The 11,138-nt window shown below is 34.0% G+C and overlaps 1 pseudogene; it reads right to left on the bottom strand.

The window, feature by feature from the left end:
* Positions 1 to 9,642: 9,642 nt before the first annotated feature.
* Positions 9,643 to 11,138, bottom strand: LOC113699916 (cathecol O-methyltransferase 1-like; annotated as a pseudogene).

Genomic DNA, 11,138 nt, shown 5'->3' with positions numbered 1-11,138 from the left:
TCTTATTTTAAAAAGACGTTTTTTGCCCCTGCTGATGCAAAACTAAATGACCTTACTTCTGTGAATCTCATTGCTTTCTCAATCATTTCAAATTTGCTTGTGCCTACCGATGGTCATAGGACAGATGCCAATAAAATGGAGCTGTATCTTTTTTATTGTTTTCGAAAAATAATTCGCATTGACTTTAGTTTTATCATGTGCAAGTTTTTACCTCGCTATGCCACTAATTCTCGTAGAAAACTGTCCTATGGCAAATTTCTTCAGAAAATTTTTGAGTTTTACAAAGTACCCATCCTTGGTATTTGTTCCAAAGAAACGTCTTCTTCTGCCTTTACTAAGGCTTATTTTGAGCGCAAAAATCTTGTGTTTGTGGATAATATGTGGGCTTGTAAGGAGGACACGTCTAATGAACCTAGATCTAAGGCTGCACATGATCCCCTTCACACTCCATCACTGACTTCTATTCATCCTAGGAAGACTGCCACTAAGGCATCTTCTTTTTTAAATTCTGAAGTGGTTGAGCTCCTTCGAGATCTTAAACAACATGTTCTACTTCTTGAACATGGTCTCATGCTCACCATGTCATCCGAGCAACAAGCAGACTTCCTGGATAAAAAGAATCTTCTCTTTCCCCCACCTGTGGTTGATGAAGTTTCTCATGGCAAAGAGCCATGTTCTATTGATTCCAGTTCATCAGCTCCTATTGGCTCTATGAGTCCTGCTCCCATTGACCTCACCTCTACTCCCGTGGCACCTCATGATCCTTCTACATCTGACAAAGGCAAGAAACCAGTTGGTGAAGATGCTGAAGATGATGAAGACACTGAGGAGGAGGATCTCTCTCAGTATTTGCTCACTCGAAGGGCCCCTGGGTTCACTTAGTTTACCATTTAGGATCACTAGTCCTATTAGGATCATTTGCATTCTGTTTGACTGTTTTCTATTTGCTGGATATTAGATGGCTGCCTCGGATTTTTTGTTGTTTCTTTAATTCTGGTGCTTGTAATGTTCAAAACTGGATATGTGGATGTAATGTTATGAATGTTATGAATGTTTAGTTCTTGTTATGAATGTTTAGTTCAAAACTTTTGTTATGAATGTTCAGTTCTTGTTCATGTTACTGCCTTTTGACTTTTGTGATGACAAAAAGGGGGAGAATGGATATGGTTGGACAGTTGAATTGGCTGGACAGTTGGTAAAATGACGGGGATAGTTTTAAATAAATCTGTGGTGTAGCCAAGTGAGGGGGAGTTTTTCAGTTTTTGTTCTACGATTGACTAAGTAAGGAGGAACTTTTGTCAAATGAGAAATGGGGAGTTTTTAAGTTTTTGTTCTACGATTGTCTAAGTAAGGGGGAACCTATTTGTAATCATCAAATTTCATTTCAAACCATTATTTTGTCATCATCAAAAAGGGGGAGAATGTTATTCTTGATTTTGATGATCACAAAGGACTTTGAAATGTTTATCTAATTCTCTTCAAATATAAGTATTTTGCTTTTAAGAGAATCAGGTACAAAGGTGTCAAGGAAAGAAAATCAACCAAAAGAAGAAATAAAAACAGGGCACTCATGTCGGACGTCCTAAAGGAAGCTATCGGACGTCCGGGAGGATCGGACGCACGCTTCGGACGCACATCGATCGCATCGGACGTCCGAGAAATTTCGCAAAGTTTTAATGACTCTCTGACGACGTTCGGACGCAGATGCTGTCGGACGATAAAATCCCATCGGACGTCCGAACGACAACTTGACTGATTTTCGGACGATGGGATCGGACGGTGATTAATCTATCGGACGTCCGACGGCCCCAACGGCTAGCTAACTCTTCATCTGCCTACTATCCGTTGGAAGCATTATTGAAACCCATTTTTGGTCCCCTTTAAATACAAACGATTCTGAACCAGTGAGGGACTTTTGAACACTTTGTTTACAAGATCTCAAGAGATATTTTAGTTAGAAAATAGTCTCCCAAGCTAGATTTGTTCTCCAAGTAGTGTGAATTTCTTGTAAGCACTTCTCTTGTGTTTGAAATTTTCAATAGTGTAACTTTGTTGAGAGTTATCTGAGTGATAGTAAAACTTCCTAACTTGACTAAGTGAGGCTTGGGGCAAGGAGGAAGTGATCCCTCCATTGTGCATTGAGTTGATCTTGTTCTTCAAAGAGAAGGTGCTCATCTTTGTGATTGGTCTTCAAGTTTGAGGAAAGTTTGGTAGACAATCGGTTTGATACTCTATCTTATTCTTTTTGTTTAATAAAATTCTCATTGCTTATATAATCTCTTATTTCTGATCAACATTGTTCTCTTCTTTAAATTTACTTGGTTGATCACTACTAGAAAAGAAGGTAAATTTTTATTAAAAAAAAAGTGCATAAACTCAATTAAGGTTTTTAATCAACCTAATTCACCCCCCTCTTAGGTTGTCTTTGGGCCTTACATTAAAAATGTGGCATAGTAATTTTTTCTTAGAAACTCTTAGAAAATTTCAATCGAACAAGCTCTTAGAATTTGAAGTTCATCTTTATTAGTGTACTCCACTTTTATTTTCAATTTGCTCCTCAAAGTTTTAGTTACAAAACTTTACAAAATTTTTCTTTTTCCTATTTTCTTTTAGGAAAAACTCTTAATGTTACAATGGGGAAAGGGAAAGAGCAAGGCATAAGAGTTCAAGTAAAAATCTCATAAGCTAAAATTTACACAAGCTGAATTGGGGATTGAGATGACACTCTATTAGTGTTAATGTCATGCATCCGACTTTGGACCAACTGCTAGAGTTGTTAAAAGAAACAGCTAAAAGATTATGCAATGTCGAACAGAACTTGCATGCGTGGATAACATATAGATTAATTGTAGTGAAATTATTCAAATTGGGACTTTGAAGAGCTTGATTTAGTAGTGGAGGATGAAACATCAGAATTTAGAGGTTATGAGTTCAAATACCTTCTTTCTATCTCCTTGTTTCTTAAATCCTACACTTCTACATAAAAAATTATGAAAAAACAAATAATTCAAATTGGAAGCACGTAGAACTTTAAAATATATAAAAAAATAGAAAGTGTCGAAGTGAAAAAATCAAAATTCAAAGTGATACGTATATTACAAAATTAAACTTTAATGGTACAAAATGATTTAGTACAAATGCACATCAAAATGTAATTCTAAGCTTTTCTTGATAGAGTTGCTGGCCATTTTCTACATTTCTTTTTTTGAGATAATTAATTTATAACTGAAATTGGAAAAAATTCAAAATAAAAGAAATAAAAAGGCTTTCAAATAAAATTTGAAATCTTTGAACAACCACTTTGCAAATTCACAACTTTCCTATTCTAAAATCTTAAGCATTTTTATCTCTTCACCCCTTGTAAGAGTTCTGATTTCTCAAGGCTTTAACATTACAAATTTCCCTCTTCTTAACCACTTTGATCTACTCCTTTGATCTGAGGAGAAGCCATGTAGGGTACGCAATTGCCCCTATTCAAGTTTTAAAAAATTACATAATAGACTAGAATATCATTGTACCTTTCATTTTGCGCCTTATTTGTTCCCTCTCAATTTTCTAAAATTATCTCCTTTAATTATGTTGCCCCCTTTTAATTTTATAAACTTCACTCTTATATGCACATTTCTTTTTTATTCTCCACATGAAAACTTTGTAATAATTAACTTAAACACAAGCTGGATCTATTCTACATCAAACATTAACTGCAACTTTTAGCAAGAAAAAAACTGCAAACTATATGGTCATCAAAATAAATCTAAATGAATGATTAGGGTATAAGGTGATATATAGGATTACTCGCATCAAACTTCTTTACATATTATATATTTTTTATTCTTATATTTAAAGTTTTATAGGCATGTATTGCAACTTATATTGATAAGTACATTATTTAAATTACATTTTTAACTTCTAATGTACAATTACTTATATTTTAGTATGCGAATATGGATAAATCAAAATTCATATGTTTATAATTATGCACGCATATGCATAAAGAACCAATTTCAATACTTCATCCAATATTGAAATTCATTAAAATCGTTAATTGATTATTTGAATTTACTTTGAAGTAATAAGTTTGATGGATTTTCTTTTTAAATGTTATGTGATGCTGTAAGTTTACTTTAGACCTCAATATTGATAGCTTAATTGGAGGTTCTTCTTTTTTGTTTGGGGTAAGTCTGTGAAGCCTAGAAGATGGCCTAATCCTTAGGGCTTTATCGTTAAGAGGCAAAGAATTTCAATGTCTATGGAAAATAAAATTACTACTTCAAGAAAAAGAGGGGAAAGTTAATGATGTGTTTTGATCAATTCATATTCTTAACCCTTTCAAGCAAAAACCAAAGAAGCAAAATATATACTTAATTTAGTTTTTTAAATTTTTACTATAAAAAGATATCATATCTTTTCAATCGCTTTGCAAATGAAACAATAATCTTCTTTTGCAAATAAAGCGGTAAATTTTTCTAAAATAAGTATGTTTGCTTATAATAAGATATTTTAATAATACCAAAAGTGTCTTCTAGAAATAGTAAAGTTTGTGATTTTAATAATGCAATAAGTGTCATTAGGAGAAAACTTAACAAAAAATTTGTTGATAAAACTAAGATGGCACCTTTACTAATAATGTAGTATATTTTGGGGATAAATTGGTCGTTTGAAGAAATAAACTTTCCTTAACATTCAAGTTTGAATAGAAATTTGCATCTATTTGACAATAAAGTTTTGATTTATACTTAAATAGAAGTATTTTTTTTATTAAAATAAAGTGAAAATTATGTATTTTTGAGAAAAAGTGATATATTTGTAAATATACTTAAAAAGTGGAACTAGCATCTTGTACTTAAATAGTAATATTTTTTCTCAAATAGTAGAATCTTTTCTTATAATATGTTTTCTTGTATTTACAAAATCTAGGAATTGTTAATAAAATAGTAATAAACTAGTTCCTTTCCTGTGCATTTGCACGGGCACTTTTTTATGTTCTATAATTTTTATTTTTTTGAACAAAAATTGTTATAAAAAAGCTTAAAATGCTATTTCATAAAATTTAATATACTAGTTGTAAGACGAACATTAAAATAAAACATATTTAAAATGGTTGATTTATAACAACTTAATAATTAGTTTCAATCAAATCTTATCTCATAATTCAATTATGTTTAATCTAACTAATGGTGGCAAGTCAACATATGAGTGAAGGAGATATATTAGGAAATAAGTGCAATTAAATATTTGATTCTTTCATGACTAAAAAGAATTTTAAAAGCAAACAAATAGATGATGAACTCATTATTTGCTCAAATTATTAAAAACTAAGAAAAGTAACTTGGGAGAACTTTTGCAACCCCGTATTATATATCTACTACTTTGGCCTAAATCGAATTTGAATGGAGAGATTATAAAAATTAATAGAATATTTTAGGAAAGAATGACTATTTATACAATTTAAATGGGTTTTTTAAATTTAGATGGACTTGTACGAGTAATATGCTAAATTTATGTAATATAGATTCATTAAAAAATGAAAATTGTCAAAACTTTAGAATTACAAATAAATAATTAAGTATAATAATAGAGATACAGCGAACGTAATTGAAGACAACTAAGAAAAGAAAAATTGTATCCACCATTCTACCTCCTGATTCTAGCCATACTTTCCTTTATAAAGCATGCATGGTTGCTGGATTCTACCGCATACATACTTTGAATGATCACAAGAAAAAAAACCAATGTTCTATTGATTCCCTAGCACAGGCACATAATAGGGCACCAATTCTCCGAAATAATTCCCCATCTCATTAGTCTGTCTCTTGTAGCCAACCTGTTTTTACATACCAACCACATTACGAATGCATACCGAGGTATATAACCCTTAAACCATACCAGTTTATAGAATGCTACAGGTTGATTACTGCTTCTCAACAATTGTACTGCTGATCTAGTTGTATATATTCTAATTTTGTCTCTTGCCCATCTGAAAGAATCCTACTCCTGCGGTAGTGATATGCATTCTGTTGGGACTGCTGAGATTAAATCTTCCACTTTCTGGTTCCTTCTTCTTCTTGTAGGCGAGCTCCATTCTCCATCCTTCATTATTGATTCTAACTTTGCATTGATAGATCTGCCAAACTGAGTTACAACCTCCCTTCATACCATAAGTAGATGTTTTGTCCATTTCCAACTATTGCACGAATTTGCTTCCAAGCAATCTCTCTTAGTTGCAATAATTTCCTCCAAAACCATGAACTATTAGCAAGTATCTGAGTCTACCAAAAAGATCTCTGATTTAATTTTATCAGATGTACCCAGGCAATCCATAAGCTGTATTTCCTACAAAAGATATCACAAATATGCCGGAGCATCAAGGCTTTATTCCAGATTTTGAGTTGATTTAAACCCAATCCACCTTCATTTAGAGGTTTGCAAGTTTCCTCCCGTGTAACTTTAATACCTGAAGACTTATCAGAACCACTCCATAGGAATCTTGACATTATTTGTTCCAACACCTTAATAATTTTCTTTGGCAGTATAAATATACTACAATAATTTTGAAGGCTCATTAACACAGATTTAACAAGTTGTGATCTACCTCCATAAGATAAGCTCTTTGAACTTCATCCTAGGACCTTGTTCTTCATAGAATCTATCACAACTTGACAATCACTGATCCTTAATCTACTACTGATAAGAGAAATTCCCAAGTACTTCAAAGGCAGTGCCCCTTCCTGCATTCCCATAGCTCCACAAATATCCTGTTTCTATTGTGAGCTTACACTGGCAAACAGAATTTCACTCTTTAATAGATTTGGCTTTAGTCCAGACATTCTCCCAAAATCTTCTAAGATAGTCTTCAAAATTTGAAGATCCTACAATTTTGCTACTGATAACAGAGAGATCATCAGCAAAAATAACATGGGTTACGTTCAGCTCCTTACACTTTGGATGAAAACTGAATCCACCTCGTGCCACTCTGTGATTAATTACACATGAGAACATTACCATAACCATAAGAAAAAGGTATGGGGAATAGTGTCTCCCTGCCTTAGCCCTCTCTCATTCGAAAAATACCCAACCAATGCACCATTAATGTTGAAGGAAAATTTTGCAATGGATATAGCATTTTCCACCCAATGAATAAATCTCTCAAGAAACTTCATAATTTTGAGTGTAATCAATATAAATTCCTAGCTAACACTATCATAAGCCTTCATCAAATCAACCTTTATTGCACATCCTGCCTTCCCTTCATTTATGTGATAACCCCTTACAATATCATGCATTAGTGGTATATTTTCAACAATTGATCTACCGTTCAAAAATGCATTTCTAATCAGATTAGGCAGTACAGCTTTTAACCTCTCTGCCATAATCTTTGAATACCATTTGTACACCACATTGCAGCATGAAATAGGTTTGAACTCCTTCATGGTATTCAGATTTTTCACTTCTGGAATTAGAGTTATGATAGTACTGTTCAAAGGATAATACATATAACCTTCTTTGAAACAATAAGAAATAGCATTTACTACATCCTCCTTAACAATCTCCCAGTTCTTTGTGAAAACTCCACTGAAAAACCATCAAGTCCAGGTGATTTACCTATTTTCATGGAAAATAAAGCATCCTTAATCTCCTTTTCTAAAACATCCTTCGCCATATTATCACTCTGCTCCTTCGTAATAGATTTGCAGCTAATGTCAGAAAACACCTCATGAATCTACTCTTCGGAAGTAGCCTGTTTCTTGAAAAGAGTTCTGAAATATTCCACTGCTACTTCTTTCACTTCCTCATACTCCACTATCCTTTCTTCCTGCTCATTCAGAATAGTTAATATTCTATTTCTAGCTTGATGACATTTTACTCTTCTATGAAAAATCTTGTATTTCGATCACCTTCTTTCAACCAGTCACATCTTGCTTTATCTTTCAAAAAATGATTCCTCAGCCAGTGTCATGTCATTATAATCCTTAATTAACCTCTTCTCCTCTTCCTGCAATTGAAAGCAATTGAGAATTATATGGACTACTTTGCAATTGTTTCTGAACACACTTCAAACAATAATGTAATTGCTGTACCCTTCTTGAGATATTATCATAATTCTTTTGATTGAACTCCAGTAAATTCTTCAATTTCTTCGGCTTCAAACACAATTTTTGAACTGGATTACCTTGACATTCACTGTTCCATGCAATCCTTAACATTGAGTCAAATTCTTCATGTCGCATCCAGTAAGCATGAAATTTAAAAGGTTAGGCCTAAAATCCACTTCTTTAACAGTCATTAACCAGCACAATTATCAGACACTAAAGGTTGTAGAAATTCAGCATCCACCTTTGGAAATTTTTGCATCCACTTCTCATTACATAAAATTCTATCCAATTTACAATAAATTCTCGCATCACCAAAGCTACCATTACACCAAGTTAACCAAAAGCCTTTGTATGGAGTGTCTTCTACATCGATCTCCTGTATGCAATTTTCAAAACCTTCCATTGCATGATAATCTCTTGCACAGCTACCAACCTTTTCAAAATGATACCCTATAATGTTACAAGTGATACTTTAGGGCGGCGCAAACCCCAAATTGGTGATATTTCAAGGGTGTAAATTGTAAATCCCTTATTAAATTTTTTTATCCATTTTACTAGATGACCTTAGAAAAGGAAAATGATAGCATTCGAGTCCGTAAGTTCACGGGAGGTTATGCACATTGAATAGCCTCACATTACATTTTACACAAACAATACCACTTATATCACAGAAATTGATACGAATCCCGTCAAGGCAACGAAACCGTAATCACACAAGCCCAGATCTTAGACTATTGGTATTTAAATTTAGATAGTAGACACTACAAGAAATTTGGCCTTTTGTGACAACAAAAAGTCATCACTAAAAATAAAAAAATCGTCATTATATGAGTATAGTGACGACTTTTTTCATTGTTACGTGGTTGTCACTAATTCTATGTCACAAATGGGTTTGTGTGACAATCTTTTAAAAGTCGTCACTAAATCATGTTATTTAATGATGACGACGAAGTTGTCACTAACGGTTATCATTCTGTGACGAATATTCTTGTCACTGTTTCACACATTTTTTTGTCATAAATGTAGCAAAATTCGTCACAAATTTGAAGTCTACAGTGACGACTTGAACTTGTCACTATTAGTCCTAGTATTCAATGACAAGAATAGTCGTTACTTAGTGAACACTGAACTTTGTCTTGAAGAGCTGCAATTGTTTATTACAAATATAGCATTGTCACGGCATTTCCGACAATTATAGCAAAACATTCAATTTGACAAAAGGCTTAGTGAATTAGCATGTTAGTGACAAGTTTTGTCAAACATTCAATTTGAAGGTTGTCACTAAGTTTTGTCTTCAAGCGTTGAAATTGGCCATTACAGCCATGGCATTTTCAACAATTATAGCAGAACATTCAATTTGACAAAAGGCAAAATGAACGTAGAATATATGCCCCAAATTCATATATATGGCCATATATATGGCCATAACACATCTGTAAACTAATCAAAATAAAAGTGAACCACAAATGTTGGGTCCCAAATCCTACATAATTAGTTCAAGTAGTAATGGCCAATACATATCCTTCCCAAAAGATAGAGTACTGGATTTCTAAACTAAAGCATAGACTGCAGCACCAAACATGTCTCCTCCAACATGTTCTGCCCCTGCAAAATTCACCTTAATAAGAATAGAAGCAAGAAAACCACTATGAAAGAATATTATACGAGATGAAAGAATTATGGTTTTTAAACAATTCTATAGATAGGGACTGCAAATAAGATAATCAGCTCCATATGACATATGGAAGTTTCTTTACCCAACAACAGGTTTAAGATAGAGAACTCAGCGATAATGTCTCTATTCCACAATACTATGTCTCTAATTCCTAAGTATATTTTGCATCTTAATGGAGTTTATGAAATAAGTATTGGCACCTGCTTTCTTCTTCATTCTTTGCATGCTATCTACTATTTGTTAATCAAACTATGCATATGATTTCAAGAGAAAGGACAGAATTATACCAGGATAGACCAGTGCATGTTGAATAACGCGTGGCAAATCAAAATTAATACCCTTGAGACTTGGGTATTTAGCTGTGATCACGCTAAGGGTAAAGCCCACCACCAACATCTACCAAAGTTTTGAAAGTTTTGAGGTGCTCAAAGCCTTTGTAGCATTCAAGGATTCTATTAATGGCAATCGTTGTGGGGTTAATCATTGCCTTGTTGAAGACCTCATTGAATCTGGGATCTCTAGCAGGGTATTCAAATGCATGTACACCATGTACCCTATCAGACGGAACTCCTCCTTCACAAACAGCATCTTCTAATTGGTACCTAAATTAGGCAGATTTGATGAAGATTTTTGTACAAACCAAACTGTCCTTACCTTATAATTTCTATGAATAAAAGCAATTGATTCTTGAAGGTAGCATTTGTAAATCCAAGGACTTGTACTTCCTATAAAGGAGCATGAATAATTTTTGAATTGGAAAGTTTGGTTTCGAAAAGAAAGGTTCTGGAACCATTTTTTGGACACAAATTCTGACCAGGTATGTCTTCCACAAAATAGTGCAATGAATTTTTACGTAATACTTAGGAGGGAGCAAAAGTCTTGCCCAATATTGCCCAGCAAGCCGTGAGAGACAAAGTAAAAGCTAAGGGTAATAGATTTAGAAGCAAATAAAAGTGGAAGTGAAAACACTGACTATCTGTCAATGAAGACCTTATCTTGAAGCACGGCCAGCAGGGGGCCTAGTGAAACTCCTCTTCCTGCTCCATATGTTCTATTCTGCATAAAGTATTTGGCCACCGATACCAATCCATACACTCTTCTTTGGCTACTGATACTAGCATCCGCCTCGGCAACAGAGCAGGTGAGCACTGAGTAGCTAGCTAGGAGCCACAGCACCCTATCCAGCATAGCAGCCGCATCTGGGTTTTTAGGACACACCTGGGCTGCAATGCCCAAGGCGACAATTGTGCACCTGGACTTGCTTTGGCAATGACCTCCAACACATCGAGCCGGATGGCAGCCAGCAGCACCATGGGCAGCACTGCAGAGCTGACCAGGCCTAAGGTTCCATGAATATTTATCACAATCAT

Source organism: Coffea arabica, chromosome 7c, assembly GCF_036785885.1.
Source record: "Coffea arabica cultivar ET-39 chromosome 7c, Coffea Arabica ET-39 HiFi, whole genome shotgun sequence".
Lineage (NCBI taxonomy): Eukaryota > Viridiplantae > Streptophyta > Magnoliopsida > Gentianales > Rubiaceae > Coffea > Coffea arabica.
This window is presented reverse-complemented; position numbering and strand designations above follow the sequence as displayed.